Below are 17,976 nucleotides of genomic sequence, written 5' to 3'. Positions count from 1 at the left end.
GTGTATAGATGTAAATCAATAAAAACTAGTGTTTATGAGATTCATGATAAGATAGGAAAGCACCGATCCAACGTGATCGGATGTCATCTACATCTTCTTGTGGGAATGTTGTTTCGTCGCTAAACCCCTATAATTTGAACAAAATTTAAATTATGATAAGCTACAAAAACAATATTAACTTAACAAATATACATAAATTACATGTATATGGATAGCTTATACCTTAGACCATGAATTGGTAATTCCTCTAGAGACAACATTAAACATATGTCTCATAACATATTATCCACATTCAAAGTTGTTGGGTTATTTTCGCGACTACAATTTTTTTTCATATAGTTACTAATTAATACACACAAAGCACAAGTAATATATTAGCAAAAAATTCAAAAATTCAAAAATCACAAGTAATACTTACATGTGATTCTATGAACTTTGGTTTTTTACCAACTAAATTGCGTTTCACAGAATTGTATCCCTCCATAGCTCAACATGTTAGTAAAAATTAAACATGAATAAAAACTATTCAAAACTAAAGGTAAAATTTGATTATTACAAATAATATCACTTACCTTCTCAAAACATTTTGCATATCTCCATCAAGTTTATAGTGTAACGAGCTTAACATAACTACAACATTTTGCTTCAGACATAAAATAATTAGTTGGAAATGATTCTTACATAAACACTTAGAATACTTAATCATGTGTATAAAATTGATTTATAAATGAAAACAAAAATTAAAGCATATACTTACTTATGGATAAATGGTGCCATGTAACATTCTTTATTCTCACTAACCAACTTATTTTGTAAGTGCATCTTGATAGTGTTTGTTGCATTACCTTGAAATTTAATGTTCAATGAATCTAAGAACCAATACTTTTTCAAAATTTAATTCAAATGTCAAAACTTTATGTTAAAGTATGAGAACAATGAATATAATTGAAAACACCATAAAAGTTAAACTTACAAGCACCACAATTGTAGTACGGGTATGTCCAGTCAATCATCCGCCTTCCGAAATTCCTCAAGAAAATCTTATGAAGTAGAAAAGATTGTTGTGGTTCATGTTTTAATTTAAACACAGAGACTTCTGGAATGTCTTATATCATCCTTGATAGTCTCTTAGTGTTACCTAGTTGAGGTGGTGTGGTTTCAATATTGTGATGCAGGGCAGAACAACTATCTTGTATGCTTGCACCACCCATAACAATTTTCTCAAGTACTTTCTTATGTATGTCTAACTGATCTAAAATTGAGTGGTTGAATACACTTATTGATTTTAATTTCTGCATCATAAAAACAACTGAAATACAATACAACAATTAAAATACAGAAACAATAACAACAAATTATAACACAAATATTTTAAATTATACTTATACCTCAATCACATTACGGATACACTTCTCTCGTTCAACCTCAACCAACCTCTCTCGCTCCTCCCGCACCTCCTACAACATCATCTCCCGCTTCCTTTACAACATCCTCTCTCACTCCTCCCGCACCTCCTACAACATCCTCTCTTGTTATTTCTGAGTCCACTTCTCCCACTCCTATCCTAATACCCCCCCCCCCCTATATTTTCAGCAAATATCTCTTTAATTTCTCTTATATGCTTTACTTTATTAATTGGTCACGATGGTCCAAAATGTAACTTCAAGTCGGCACCTCTTCCAAGACGACAAACACGTCCAACATGTTCCTTAGTTCCAATAGCTTGTACCAACATGTCATGACGATCTTGTGGAACGAAGATACCAACTTTGACTTGTTCAACCAGTACATCCTACAACACATATAAAATTTCATCTTCACTAAATTGAATTAACTAAAATAAGTAATATTAAAAAAAGTATCTCCTTACAATATTTTCAGCAACTTCGCATGTAGCCTCTAATGTGAACGAGTCATATGATGTTTGACGTGTCCTCTTCCATTTCTCACACTACGCCAAATAAGGGAAAAGAGGGCGCTTTTTTTGGCCTATAACAGCGCTTTAAAGCGCCCTCTAATCTGGCGCTGGCATAGGTAAAGACAACGCTTTTTTTCCTGGTGAAAGCGCTGTCTAAAGTGGCTCTTTAAGCCCTTTAAGGGCCACTTTAGAGGGCGCTTTTTAAAGAAAGTGCCCTCTAAAGTGGAAACATTTAAGGGTTTAGAGGGCGCTTTTACTGGAAAGCGCCCTCTAAAGTGGAAACTTTTAAGGGTTTAGAGGGCGCTTTTATTGGAAAGCGCCCTCTAAAGTGGAAATTTAAAGGGTTTAGAGGGCGCTTATTTTGGGAAGCGCCCTCTAAAGTGGGTGGTTATTTAAATTTTTTTTTTAAAAAAGCGCTATATTTTTTTATTTATTTTAGACAACCTGTATATTGAAGCAGTACACCCAAAACTGTATAATTTGAAGCCCTTTTTCACACATTGCATTCAACAAGCCTTATATACAACAATCCATACATATACAACAATCCACTGATACATAATCGTTTAACTTCTAAATATTCTAAATATACAACCAATTCATAACTTAAAAATAAATAAAACTAAGTAGCAAAAGCATCTCTGAGATGTATGTTTTTTTTGCTAGCAACAGTCTTCTTAGCAACAACCTCTTTTTGTTCAATATCAATAGCATGAACCTAAAATATCATAAAATTAGTTAGGTGATGTATAAGATCAAGAATTAACATTTTCTATGCATAAATATCATATAATTGTGTTTATACCTTTTTTTTTATGCAACTGACTCGATTTGCTGCGTAATCCCCTTATATTTTTGGTCCCTTATCTTTTGAAGATAGAATTGATATTTGTTTAGATGGACATGTTCCATTGTCGTAGAGGGATACTTTCAAATATCCAGCATCATCATCTACGCGAATGAGGCTTGACGACAATGGAACATCTCCATCTAAACAAATATCAATTGATACTTTCAAGTATCCCTTGCCCCTTGCACGAATGATTGACTTCATAATAGCCATTTTACCTGTAATAAAGAAAACAATTAAAATCAGATGACAAATGTAAAAACAATTAAAATCATAAAAGTCATTTTACCTGTAATAAAGAAAACAATTAAAATCATTTGACCTGTACCTTTTTAACTAAGTTCTCTTTCTTTTCTTGGTTGGAATATGTTCTACATGTCTCTTAACAACACGGACGGTTGGATTGATCCAAATACCCTCATTATGATCATTTCTAATATATGAATCATTTGATATAATATTCTCATCTTGATCATTTCTGGTAAACGATTCAATCTCAACATCAATATCACCTTGATATCCAGTGTTTTCATCAATTACTTTGTTGGAAAAAAGAACTATAGACCATTTCGTACTTTTCGGATCATTGACATAGAACACTTGTCTAGCTTGAGAGGCTAGAATAAAAGACTCATCTTTGTATCCCACCCTATTAAGATCCACTTGCAAAAATCCTGACTTATCCATTCAAATGCCGTTATTATTTTCAACCCACTTGCAACCAAATATAGGAATCTGAAACTTCTCATAATCAAACGCCCAAATGTGCTCGATAACACCAAAATACGACAGATTTGCAAATTTGGGGTTTAAGTCCTTCACACTTGATATGTGCATTGCTTCAGCTACCACGGTGACACCACTATTCTGCATAGTACTTTTATCATCTTGTTCTTTGGTATAAAATGTGTATCCATTAATCGCGTATGTGCTATAAGAAAAAACATGGAAACTTGGACCATATGCTAAGCATCTCAACCTTTCTGTTATTGAAGCGGGATCTGAATAATACTTTGAATAAATATGATCCTTAAACCAAGGTATAAAACATCAATTGTGCTCTCGTACTATCCAATTTTCATTTCTATTGGGATTTAAACCTCGGAGAACATCCTTGTGAATTTCAACATACGGCTCAACCTCATTCTCATTGTGCAGAACATACAAATGCACTTGATCCCGTTCGACCCTTGATACTGCCACGATTTTATTTCCAATTAGATTTTTTCCTTCTTTCTTTTCGACAAGCTGAGACTTGGGGAGTCCGATTGACTGAACATTAGACAAATATTCAGTACAAAACTCAATCGCTTCTTCAACAATGTATCTTTCAACCATACAACCTTCTGGTCGACTTCGGTTCTTCACGTACCCTTTTAATATTTTCATATAACGTTCAACAGGGTACATCCATCTCATATAAGCTGGTCCACACAATTGTGTCTCTTTCACAAGATGAACAACTAGATGTACCATTATGTCAAAAAATGATGGAGGAAAAAACATTTCAAGCTCACACAAAGTAATAACGATTTCTTTTTGCAACATTGGTAAGATCGCAGGATTGATCACCTTACTGCAAATTGACTTGAAGAAAGAACACAACTTAGTTATAGAGCTTCTTACTTTTTTTTGGAAGAATAGAACGTATACCTATTGGGAGAAAATGTTCCATTATAACATGGCAATCATGGGTCTTTAAACTCTTTAACTTGAGGTCTTTCATAGACACAAGTCTTCTAATATCTGAAGAGTACCCTTCTGGAACTTTAACTTCACTTAGAAACTTACACAATGTTTTTTTCTCCTTTCTAGATAGAGTATAAGCAGCAGGCGGTAGATATGTTCGTTTTCCTTTCTTCAAGGGTCCTAATTCAGTTCTTATTCCCATCGCTATCAAGTCCTTTCTTGCCTTAAGGCCATCCTTAGACTTTCCTTGTATATTGAGTAACGTGCCAATAACACTTTCAAATACATTTTTTTCAATATGCATAACATCAAGAAAATGCCTCACATACAAGGACTTCCAATACGGCAATTCAAAAAAAACTGACCTCTTCTTCCACCCACTTTTGACAAGTGTGTGGGCAAAAGGCTTGCCAAACTGAGTATCCAAATCTTTCACCTTTTCAAAAATTTGATCACCCGTCAATATAGGTGGAGCTCTGCCTTGTTCTGTCTCTCCATTGAACGCCTTTCTCCATCCACGGTAGTGATGATTTGAATTTAAGAATCTCCGATGACCGAGAAAGACATTCTTCTAACCAAACTCCAAGCGCTTCCAATCTGTTTTATCTTCACAAATAGGACACCATTGACCTTTTATGCTATACCCTGATAGATTTCCGTATGCTGGAAAATCATTAATTGTGCCAAACAACATCGCCCTCAAGTTGAAACTTTCTTTCCTATATCCATCATAAACCTCCACACCGGTCTCCCACAAAATCTTTAAATCTTCGATTAAGGGCTTCAAGTATGCCAAACAACATCGCCCTCAAGTTGAAACTTTCTTTCCTATATCCATCATAAACCTCCACACCGGTCTCCCACAAAATCTTTAAATCTTCGATTAAGGGCTTCAAGTACACGTCTATGTCATTCCCTGGTTGTTTAGGTCCAGAAATCAACATAGACAACATCATGTACTTACGCTTCATACATAGCCATGGAGGTAGGTTATAAATCATAATAATCACAGGCCATGTACTGTGTGAGATACTCTGGATACCGTGTGGGTTCATTCCATCAGTAGATAATGCCAAGCGAAGGTTTCTTGATTCTTCTCCAAATTCAGGATAATCATTATCAATTTTCAACCACTGTGGTGAATATGTCGGATGTCGATACTTTCCATCTATAATTCTTTCATCTGCATGCCAGGTCAAGTGTCTTGAATCGGTTTCACTACGAAACATGCGTCTAAATCTCGGAATAACAGGAAAATACCACAAGACTTTTGCTGGAGACAACTTGTTCTTATATCGCGAGACACCGCATTTAGGACACTCATTTAACGATGCATACTCATTTCGAAACAAAACGCAATCGTTTGGACATGCATGTATCTTATCATAGCTCATGCCAATAGAGCACAACATCTTTTTGGTCTCATATGTTCGATTGGGAAGAACATTATCCTCAGGAAGCATATCTTTCAAAAGGGCTAATAACTCTGTGAAACTTTTATCCGACCATCCATTGCCCGCCTTTAAGTTGTACAACTTTAATACCACAGACAATCTTGTGAATTTAGTGCAACCATCATACAAAGGTTTCTCTGCATCACTTACCAACCTCTCAAACATTTCGGGACAATCCTTAAGATCTCCTTCAAGTGCTTCTGCAATCTCTTCAACTCGATCACAATCGTATGTATCTGCGCCACTATAGTTTGAGGCATAGGTCGTACTATCCCCCAGTTCAACATTCTCGTTACTTTTCTCACCATGCAAATTCAAACATGTATAACTTCGATCAATTCCATGCCTCATTAGATGCGATGTCAACTGAACTGCGTCAACCCGTTTCCCATTACAACAACCCAAGCAAGGACATATCATTCTACTGGGGTCTTCGGCGTGCGCAACGACAAACTTAACGAATTCTGATACCCCATTCTCGTACTCTCTCGACAATCGATTGGAAGACATCCATGTATTATCGATTACTAATTAGAATAAACAAAAAACAATTTCAGAAGAGAAATCAATTTCAGAAGATACTCTGTGCAGGGCATTCATGTCTCCATTTACTCTATCAAATAACATCCATACCTAAACTTCTTAAGTTACTAGCTACGCTATGTACTGGTTGGCTGTTAATGAAGAATTCAAACACATTCGGACCTAGGTTTCTAATGATACTGGTGTTGACACAAAATCAGATGTTCATAGGTCGTATAACCCTAACTACTGGGTAATGTAGTCCCATTGCATGCGCTATCATGGTCACTAAAAACCAACCGTCAATTGCCTAATAAACCCAAACTATTTAAATGACTATGAATATTGAAACTTTACAGGTCGAAACAAACGTAGCATAGACAACAATAACATAAAACTGAAATGGGGCAAAGCTAAAACAAAGCAATAGTGCAAGTAATAATGTATGCATCGTGTACCTTTGATTGGTAGAAGGAGGAAACGTCGTAGATCTAACAGAGGTGGAAGGAGAACGCCTTAGAACCCTAACGTGAAAAAGAACGAAAATAACAGAGAGTGAAATAACAAAACGCACAGTATGTTATAATTTTAATGTTTACTAAAGGGGACCTTAGAGGGCGCTTGTGGAAAAAAAGCGCCCTCTAAAGGGGGCGCTTATGGAAGCGCTCTCTAAGGCTTTCCAGAAGCGCTTTATAAGCTGGAAATGCACATGGACTTATAACAGCGCTTTATTAAAAGCGCCCTCTAAGGGTAACCTTAGAGGGCGCTTTCTAAAAAACGCCATGTATTGTTGTCCCTCTATCTCCTCCTTATTTTTTCGCTTCACCTTAGAGGACGCTTTATTACAAAAGCGCCCTCTAAAGTGCGCTGTCTATTGCTCCTTATTTTTTCGCTTCACTTTAGAGAGCGCTTTTGTAATAAAGCGCCCTCTAAGGTGCGCTGTCTATTCCAGTTTTTGGCGTAGTGTCATGGCACGGTGATGGAGATGGACTGCGATCAAGGCTTCTAGAAGGATATCCTGACTCTAGTTACCTTTGGAACAATAAACAATTACTACATTTACACAATAGAGTTGATATTAATATTAAACCAAAAAAAATAATGGTCATATATACTTCTAAAATAAATCAAAATATTAGAAATAAATATTATAATATTGGTCAATATGCTATCTTTCAAATCACCGTCAACCTCATGCCAATTATTTATCAAAATACTCACTTTTATTTTACCTTGTAATGCCACATAACCCTTAAAATCATCATCATTTTCACCATAAGTCTTATCGGTTCTAAGATCAAAACTAATCAGGGAGTGAACACCATTTTCGTGGGCCTTTTAAACCTTGGTACACGTCGTGACACCTCTAGTTTTTCTTTTACTTTTTGTATTAACAAAGGTTGCATCAGATGTTGTACGAGAGATACTTGTCAAATCACGCATATCTGTGTAAATTAAGAAAAAAAACAGAGACACCAACATGAACTTTAAATCCACATCACACAACACTTCATCCTAAATGATTCAGAACATAGAAACATACTCTAGATATATGGAAGAGAGAGACCATAGAATAATACTAATTAGAAATATATACTTAAGTAATAAATTATGATGAAAAATTTCAAGAAAAACAACATATATGAAAGAATTACCATTTCTATGAACATTTCTAGAACTAACACCATAGTGCGTAACAACATTTCTATGAATATTTCTAAAACTAAAGACATTTTTATGAACATTTCAGTGGCGAGTTAGGTATCTCAAACGTGACTTTGAAGCTTCAATGAGTTTTGAAAAGATGTGGTGTTCGAGTTGATGTTGGAAGAGTTGATATTGAAAAGAGATGATGTTGATAGAGTATTGATGAAAATCGCCTAGGGTTTTTGTGAAGAGAATGACGACGAAGTTATAGTGTTTGTTGATAGATGAATGAAAAGTTATAGTCTAGTTTTATAAAGTATATGTACAATAGAACAAACATGTCGATTTTAGGCTAAACCGAGGGAATATATTAATTAAAAAAAAATCATAGTGCCATATTCTGGAAATTCGTTTAAAATAACCATCACATCGGTTTTTAGACAAAACCGAGGTAATAGATTAATTAATAATTAAAAATAATAAAAAATAAAAATAAAAACGGAATTTTAAAATGTTGATGCAAAAGATATTACCCCTCAATTGATAAATATAACCGAGAGTAATACAAATTAAAAAGGGAAAGGGAAAAGGGGAAAAGGGAAAGACGTCATGTGACCCTAAACCTATTAAAAAATATATATAAAAAATACAGTAACTGGGATTCGAAGCGAGCTCCCTCGTAGTTATATTCACTCGGTTTTGGTAGTAACCAATGGTATATGTTGTATATATTTATTTAAAAAATAATAAATGTTAGCGCTACCAGGACATATACCTCGATTATTGATGGGTCGAGCTGAAGTAATAAAATAGATATCGAACCTCAAAGAAAATTGGTTTAAGAATCGAATTTTTGACCTATCCGTGTATATCTAGAGAAATCGGAATAGGAATTTTAGTAAATAGCTTAACAGAAAAAGTAATTAAATGAAAATAGCTTAACGGAAAATCACTTAAATCTCAAATTGGGGCAAACATGACTCGAGGTTACAATTCATATTTATAACATAATCACACCATCATTGTTATATCTATTACGAGAACTTTGTATAAATGATAGGAAATAGATAAAATTGGGCGCTATCGGCGTTCGTTGGCGCATTTCCCCATCGACGAGGAATAACTCGCCAACTTTCGTCTCGTACGAATTATTCTTTGACGAATCATTACTTTTGCCTATCTATATGTTTTCTCAAATTCTTCCAAGCACTTTCACTGCTCTGGATTAGGTTGTTTAAAAATATGTGCTCTAGTATCGACATATATCCTTTCGGACTACAGCCGATGCCTGAGAACCACTTACTTTCGTAATGAAGTTAGAATGCATGAACTCAGATTATAAAATAAGTTTAATTAAAATTCTCACAGTCGATAGTAATACATCATCCGATAGGTTATGAAATAATCCTCATAACTCATAGTCCCTAGAGAACTACTCACTCATCGTGAGGGCAAACACAATCACAATGATATTCATCATCAAACTTACATCAATTAATCACAATGGATAAAGTTATAGAAACATAATGAATTATAAAACCAGAATTATGAATAAACCTTGTTCCACAAATTGCTCCCTTAGAGACTTGAGTTACAGAGAAAAGTAGAACATAATACGTTGAAAACTAGGAATGATAATTGTGACAAAAGTTGAGAACCTTAAACTCATAACAGGCTATGAGTTTTAAACCAAAAAAGTAAAAGTGTATAATATATTTGGTTCGGTGTGAATTATTCATATTTGAGACAAATCAAATATTGTCTAAGAGCCACAATTAAGAGAGAAACATCCTAATTAAGGAAACAAAACAAATTTGCAAACTTTCTCTCGCCTCCCTGTTATGGCTCGTAGCAGCTGCTACAGATTACCGTAACAGGCCTCTGGATTTTGTACCAAGGGGATTCAAATGGGGGCATCTAGGGCTTCTGCTGCTATGGGTGGCTGTAGCAGCCCTTGTTTTTTGTATGGGAAAAAATGTCTCTTTGTTGTTTTCCCTGTTTTACTTGTCTTTGATCCCTCTTTGTCTTTGATGCTCAACAGACTCTGAAATTATCAAGAAAAGATAAACCCAAAAGAGTGTTGAGCTTGTGGGTTGTTGAAGTCGGTTCCTAGACCTATTCATGGATAATGTTAATCATGTATCCTTTGCCTTTATGTGGCTAGAGGTAATGTCATTTCTTCATGCGACATTCAGCGAAATTGGGGTTTTGTAGTGGATCGGGGTAGTTTGCATCGATCTTCAATTTATCTTCCTCAATCTTAGCTAGTGCAGTGGCTTGAGGTAACGTCGATTATTATGTATACATTGTTGGAGTTTGTTGAAAATATACGTATTGAAGAAGTTCCACATTGTTTAGTTTTGTGAATGAAGAGATAGTCCAAGGCTATATATAGGATACAAGTTCTTTGAAGTCCCATAATACTTAGTTTTGTGAAGGAAGGGGAAGTCCAAAGCTATGTATAGGATTCAGTTTCTTTATTCTAAGATGGAGCAGTCAAAAGCATTTTAAGCTTGTATTTGACTTTTTATATTTTTTCTTATAATCTTGTTTTAAAGTGTTGTGAGGGGTAGTTAAGTATTTTATTTGGAGAGTGCAGGTGTATTGAGGCCTTGGAGTGGTTGAGAGTAGTCTATGTGTTGTAAGAGTTTTCACATAGTGTTATTCTCTAGTTGTCATTTAATTTTTTTTTCTTCCGGTTTTGGAATTTCCACATTAATATCTTGTGTTGTCATAGTGTTCCTTTTTTTCTCTATGCTTTGTTTTTCCTAACAAGATTTTGTGATTACATGATGATGAAGTTCATTCTTTGTAGTATTGACACCTCTAAACAAAAATGTGTCAATGTCTGACATTGACACGACCCTGACACATGACATTGGCACAACACTGAAAGACATGATTATGTTTTATTTATTTATTTATTCAAATTATTAATTATGCAAAAGTGGTTTTCAGGGCCCATGTTTATGCTAGTGCATCATAGAATTTAGTCCAAAGTTCTATATTGATAATTATCTTTGTGTGTATAATATAACAGGTTGGTGAAAATCAACAGGACATAGATTTCATCACATCTAAGTGCATTATCATGGTGGATCAAGAAGGGATGATGAACAACTCAATTGGCTTCAATGTAATGTGCAACATGCAACCAAATCAAGTTATAGTCGACGAAATCGATGGAGATAAAACAAACACTCATTTTCATCCATCAGAGCCATAGAATCTTCCATATGACATGTCTGTAAAGAACTTCATGCAACAATTCAATTATAATGACAATTACAATCAATAACAAAACTGAATCAAAAACGCTGAAATGCTCTCCGAAAAATACCAAGGTTCATTCCTTCGTGACCACGAAAACAACAACAACAACATCATTCTAAAATCCAACACATAAGAGAAATATGATAACAAAAGCCAGATGACAGATTGCAGTGATCGGAATGAAGAAAAGGATGACAGAAAGTTCAGAAGAAGAAACAGAAAAGGAAATCAGTCAAAGAATCGTGTTGCTGAAATAAAAAGAAGGAAGAAAATGATTGATAGGTTGTATAACCTTCGTTGGTTGGTTCTTAGAATCTTAAAACTCGATAGAACTTCAAATATTGGTTGTGAATGATTTATAGAAACAAGTGAAAGAGCTTTAAGATGAACTTGAGGAAAATTCAGATATATAAATTGAAAGTAACTAACTGCATTGTTAATGGAAATAATAATCAATACATTGGTAGTGTTCCAAAAGAAGAACATGGTTTTCATGTTGGGAATGACCATGTTTCAAAATAAAAGTAGGAAGATGTTGGTACTGGTACTGACAAACAGACACAACAAATATAAGTATACCTAACAACCTATCTTATAATAAAATTCATATATCAATTACTACGAGTTCGATGAACAGGTAAGTAAAACCAAACCGATGATTGTATATGAAATGTATTGAACCTGAGTTGTTTCATTCATAAAAATTGTTTTAGTTTTGATATGAGTACTAGTATTGTTTTTCTTTAACACTGGCATCTCTGAAAACAGGCTTGTCCATATTTGTGTCATAGTCGACACTGACACAACTCTGACACTTTTGTTTGTGTTTAATTTACTTATTTTTTTCAAATTATTATCGGTGTCGACGTGTTAGTGTATGTGTTTTATTGACTTGTTTTGTTTTTTATTTCTATATTTTTATATATATGAGATGACTTATAGTGCAAGAAATGAATATCGCAGCCACAAGTGGAAGTGGCACTAATAGATGGAAATGAGTATTTTCTAAAGGTATTATGTGAACATAGACTTGGTGGATTAGTGAGGTTGATGTTGAAGGTGTTATCAGAAGGCGCTGTTCTACATCCATCAGTGTATGGATGTGAACATGTTTAAGAAAATTACTGATTAGACGACAATGAAGGCTGCGTAGGACACACTGGTACGGTACTACGGAGGTGATGCATCAATGAAGAAGGTAAAGCTTCAGTGTCTATGTAAGTAGTATGAGAACTCAGCATGAAGAACAATGAGAAGGTACCTGACTACATCTCCAAAGTGATTCTGATCACAAATGAGATGAAGTCGTGTGGCGAAACTCTCTTTGAAGAAAGCATCATTGAGAAGGTACTTAGATCTCTTACTCCTTAGTTTGATTACATCGTTGTAACAATTGAACATTCTAAGGATCTGAGCACCATGAGAAATGAAGAGCTGCAAATCAGTCTAGAGGTATAAGAGTTGCGTCTGATTGAAAGAACCTCTGAGAGAGAGGAAGAGTAGGCTATGAAAGCTTCTTTTGTCAAGAAGGACCAGAAGAAGTCTTGATTAAAGGCCAAGAAAAGACATGGTATGTCTCATGAGTCAGAAGCCTCTAATTCTTATGAGAAGAAGCATCAGAAGGGAAGGGAGAAGCTTGACAAGAGAATGGTTCAATGCTACTGTTGTAAAAGTTTTGGCCACTTTGCTAAGGAATATTGGTCAAACAAGGAAAGGAAGTCAGAAGTAGCAAACATAGCTAGAGGAGATTATGATGATGAACCTGTGTTATTGATGGCTTATGAATCTGATGATGATGAACCTGTACGATTGACGATTTCTAATTCTGAAGGAGACTCTGAATATGAGTCAGAAGATGACTATGAATCTGAAGTCGAGTCTGATTCTGAAGATGAAGAAGACTCTGAAGACGAGTTTGATTCTGAAGGTGAATCTGATTCTGATCCTGATTTTAATGATGATCTAGAATCCGGACTCTAGGAATATTCCAGACTCTAAAGGTGGTCATGCCTCTGAAGGTGGTATTTTTGGAGTTCTAACATCTGATACTGTTCCAACTTCCGAAGGAGATTCTGAACATGTTTAGAGGCCACAAAGAATTAGAATCATACCAAGAAGGTTTGTAGACTTTGACATGCTAAAAGATAATGAAGTAGACTTTGAAGAAGAAGTCATTCAGTGTGCCATGTTAGTAGGCTCTAAACTAGTCAGTGTTAAAGAAGCGATCAAGAAGAAAGTGTGATTGAAAGCCACGAAAGAAGAACTTGAGGCTATAGAAAGAAACAACGCTTGGGAGTTGACTAAGCTTCTAAAGGACAAGAAAGCCATCAATGTTATATGGGTTTTCAAGGAGAAACTGAAGCCAGATAGATCAATTGGCAACCACAAAGCAAGGTTAGTAGCAAGAGAATTTCTACAGAAACCTGAGTTAGATTACTTTAAAGTGTTTGCTCTTGTAGCGAGACATGAGACAATCAGACTGGTATTGTGATAGCTACTAACAAGAATTGGCCTCTGATGCATATGGATGTGAAATATGCAATTCTGAACGGTCCATTGTAAGAAGAGGTATACGTGTCACAACCTCCTTGATTTGAGAAAAAGAATCAGGAAGGGATGGTGTACAAGTTGCATAACGCCTTGTATGGATTGAAACAAGCTCCTCGAGCTTGGAATCCGAAGATTGATGCATTTTCAAGCCCCAAGGTTTCAGAAAGTGTGAGATGGAGTATGGCATTTATGTTCAGCAAACTTCTGAAGGAAATATGATTCTGGTGTGTCTCTATGTTGATGATATAATGATAATAGAGAGTTGTGAACATGAGATGGCTAAGTTCAAGAAGATGTTGATGAATGAGTTTGAGATAACTAATCTAGGAAAGATGATATACTTCCTAGGGGTGGAGTTTATGTACTATGAGAAGGGTGTCATTTTGCATTAGCTGAAATATGAACTTAAGCTTATGAAAAGATTTGAGTTGCTGAATTGTAAGGTTGTTGTCACACACGCAAAAACAAATCACAAATTGGATTATGATTCTGAAGATGATGATGTAGATGCCACAACTTTCAAGCAGTTGGTTGACATTCTGAGGTATTTGTGTAATATCAGACCTGTCATTTGCTATGAAGTTGGAATGGTTAGTAGGTTCATGAGTAAACCGAAGTGGTCTCATTACCAAGATGTTGTCAGGATTTTGAAGTATATAAAGGGGACTCTGAAGTATGGAGTTTTTTTCCTTTCTGGTGAGAAGACTAATTCATAACTGATGTATTACTCAGACTCTGATTGGTGTGGAGAGAGAGTTGATGAAAGAAGTACTTTTGGATATTTCTAGGTGTTCCAAGAAGAAACCAATTGTTTTTTTGTCAACACGTGAAGTATAATATATTACAGGTTATGGGGTTGCATGTCAAGTTGTTTGGCTTTTGAATTTACTGCAGGATCTGAAGATCAAGGTAAACAAGTCTCTGAAACTGATGATTGATAATAATAAGTATGCAATCAATCTTGCTAAGAACCCGGTGCCGCATAGGAGAAGTAAGCATATTGAGACTAAGTATCATTCTCTAAGAAGTTGGGTTCAGAATGAAGTGTTAGAAGTTATGCACTGTAACACCCCTAAGCAACTGGAAGATGTTATGACGAAAGGGATCAAGACTGATCAGTTTCTCCACTTGATGGATAGAGTTAGTGTTATTAGTTTTGACTAGTTAAATCCTGAATTAAGGGATGATGTTGAAGGGCAATTCAGTATTTTAGTATTTCACTTACGTGACATTATTATTTGTGTATATATAGTATTGTAGTTGTCAATAGTTGTATTTACTGAGTATTGTAGTACAGTGTATGTGCAACCACTTTGTTGTAACCATTTTAGCAGAGTAGTGAAAGTTTGTTATTCTCTTTCTCTCTCTTCTTCCATCTTCACCTTCATCTTGTGCACCAATAATTGAATGAAGTGTTAGAAGTTATGCACTGTAGCACTCATAAGCAACTGACAGATGTTTTGACGAAAGCGATCAAGACTGATCAATTTCTCCACTTGAGGGATGCAATTAGTGTTACTAATTTTGGTAATTTAGTCTTTTAGTATTTCACTTACGTGACATTATTATTTGTGTATATATAGTATTGTAGTTGTCAATAGTTGTATCCATTGAGTATTGTAGTACAATGTGTGTGCAACCACTTTGCTTGTAACCATTTTAGCAGAGTAATATAAGTTTGTTATTCTCTTTCTCTCTCTTCTTCCATCTTCACCTTCTTCATCTTGTGCACCAACAGGTGATGAAAGTTTTGATCACGGAGTAACCAACCACAAGGTATTGTTTCAAATGTTTTCAAAGTTGAGGTAAATATAATTTCTTTACAAAACATAAGAACTTTACTAATCCATGATTAAATAAATAACATAGTTTTAACTTTTAGTTATGAACAGAATACGGAGAGTGAAATAATTGAGTCTGAAGAGTTGCAAACAAAGATGATGGAAACCATAATGAAGAAGAAGAAGATTGAGTAATAATGAGAAAGAGTAGATTTTGCATTAAGATGAGAAGTTAGTTACATCATATTATATATAGCTATTGGAGCTTGTAAACCACTTATAACCAACTCTTATCAACGTAAGTTAACAACACTAACTACTGATAGTGACTTAAGCCAATGACTTGCTACTCAACTAAGTAGGTGTGGTTAGTTACATTTCAGTTGCTAGATGGATTAGGCATTGTTTCAATGAGTTAAACACTGTTCACCTAATCTCGGGATGTAATCGATTCCGTTTAGATCGATTTTTATTCAAAAATATATCTCAATCAACAATATCTGTATTAGTTTGTTTTAGCATAGTTTTTTTTGTGTTTTTTAAAAATGAAATCGAACCAAACTAATCGATTTATTTCAGTTGATTGGTTTACAACATTTTTTTTGAACATTAAATTTTTTTCTGTGTATTTTCCGCTATCATATTTTTCATATATAATCTATTTTATCTATTTTATGTCTTAATTTTCAAACTTATAAATTGTACTTACTCTATAGAAAGTAGTGACACTTGAAAACGATTAATAAAAACAAATTAAGTTTATCATCAAATTAAGTTCATTCAAACTCACATGTTGTCACTCCATCTATGTTAACCACACTTCTAGTTAGATGTATAAGAATTTTTAAAAATTAAAATGTACACACAAACCATAAAAGATTGATTTGATAATTTCATTAATAAAGAAAACAACAAAAATATTTTATATTTTCATATCTTATTTAAGTTGTTGCATTTCATCCATTTGTTATTTGTTATGATAAATCAATTATCTTGAGTTTCATTCATTTAAAACTTCTCCAAGTGGATAAATATAACCATTTGGTTGATTCATGATTCTTAAAAAGTAAAATCGAGATTAGAATAAAACCCTTCTAATTTTCATCAATTTGATTTGATTTTTAAACCAAACAAAAAAATAGGTTTTTTAATTTGATTTAGTAATAAAAAATAGATTTTTTAATTTGATTTAATAATACCCAACCGTTCTCTGAGAAGGCCGTCTTTGAAAGTCTATAAGACATATTATCGTAGAGTTCTACTTTACATGACCGTATTTTAAATAAAATCAGATACAGATTATCCAAATTTTTTTAAACCAGACATATATGACCCAATTTTTTTTCCAAAAGTCTTATAAAATATTTTGCACAGTTAACTCCAAAAATTTAACTCAATCTAGGTGTATTCACAGATCTCAAATATTGAATCATGAAAATAACAAAGAAAAACAAACTAAAATAGTCTCTCAAAAGTTGGAGGATATAAAAAAATATTTAGGAAGAAAAAAAAAATTAGCTTGTGATTGAATATAATTTAAGCATCAGTTTTAAAAAGCTCGATTATGATAACTTCATGGAATAACCAATAAGCAATTAATCATTTTATTTCATCATCTGCTCAAATACTCATAGTCACAAACCACCAATATTAAATTAATCAAATAAACAGTATAATCTATTCAGAATTATTAGATCTGAAAATAAATAAATATTTATGCGAAAACATGTTGTAGGATGAATAAAAAAAACATTTTGAAGAAGAAAAAGGCTATATGTGATTTGAGCATCAGTTTTAAAAAGCTCGATTATGAAAGCTTCATGGAATAACCAATAAGCAATTAATCACTTTTCTTCATCATCTGCTCAAATCATATCATAGTTTCAACCTAATAAAAATAAAATTAAAATATGAATGAATGAATATGAAGAAAAGAAAGGATGAAAGGAAAAGAGTATGGAGATTAGTGCTTCAATATATAATAAACTCATGAAACCCTAATGCCGCTATTTATATATCAGCAAAGTGGCTAAACCTATCACTTAGAATTTCGAAACGGCCAAATTAAAAATATAAAATTCAATGATAATAATAAATAATTAAAATAAATTAAATTAAATTTTATTAGGAGAATAATTAGTTTGACTAAATAAATAAAAAAATTAAATTCAATGAATATAAAGACTCGATAATTAAAAACATAAAATTCAATGAATATTAAAAGTAATTTTAAAAAATTAAAAGTTAGAGGAATAAAATTAGTTTATGTAATAGTAATTAAAAAATACATTT

At 33.8% G+C, this 17,976-nt stretch overlaps 2 non-coding genes and 1 pseudogene across 2 annotated transcripts; 1 reads left to right on the top strand and 2 right to left on the bottom strand.

Annotated features, from left to right (window-relative positions):
• The first annotated feature begins 935 nt into the window (after positions 1-935).
• LOC127096445 (transcription factor ABORTED MICROSPORES-like) lies at positions 936-15,879 on the top strand (annotated as a pseudogene).
• Positions 15,880-17,221: 1,342 nt separating this feature from the next.
• On the bottom strand, positions 17,222-17,306 carry LOC127098746 (small nucleolar RNA SNORD36). The gene has a single exon (XR_007793446.1). It is a non-coding gene; the product is annotated as a small nucleolar RNA SNORD36 (small nucleolar RNA).
• Positions 17,307-17,466: 160 nt separating this feature from the next.
• On the bottom strand, positions 17,467-17,551 carry LOC127098769 (small nucleolar RNA SNORD36). Its single transcript, XR_007793468.1, has one exon. It is a non-coding gene; the product is annotated as a small nucleolar RNA SNORD36 (small nucleolar RNA).
• Between the last annotated feature and the right edge of the window lie 425 nt (positions 17,552-17,976).

Source organism: Lathyrus oleraceus, chromosome 6, assembly GCF_024323335.1.
Source record: "Lathyrus oleraceus cultivar Zhongwan6 chromosome 6, CAAS_Psat_ZW6_1.0, whole genome shotgun sequence".
Taxonomy (NCBI): domain Eukaryota; kingdom Viridiplantae; phylum Streptophyta; class Magnoliopsida; order Fabales; family Fabaceae; genus Lathyrus; species Lathyrus oleraceus.
Note: the sequence above shows the minus strand (reverse complement) of the source record. Positions and strands in the feature narration are given on the sequence as shown.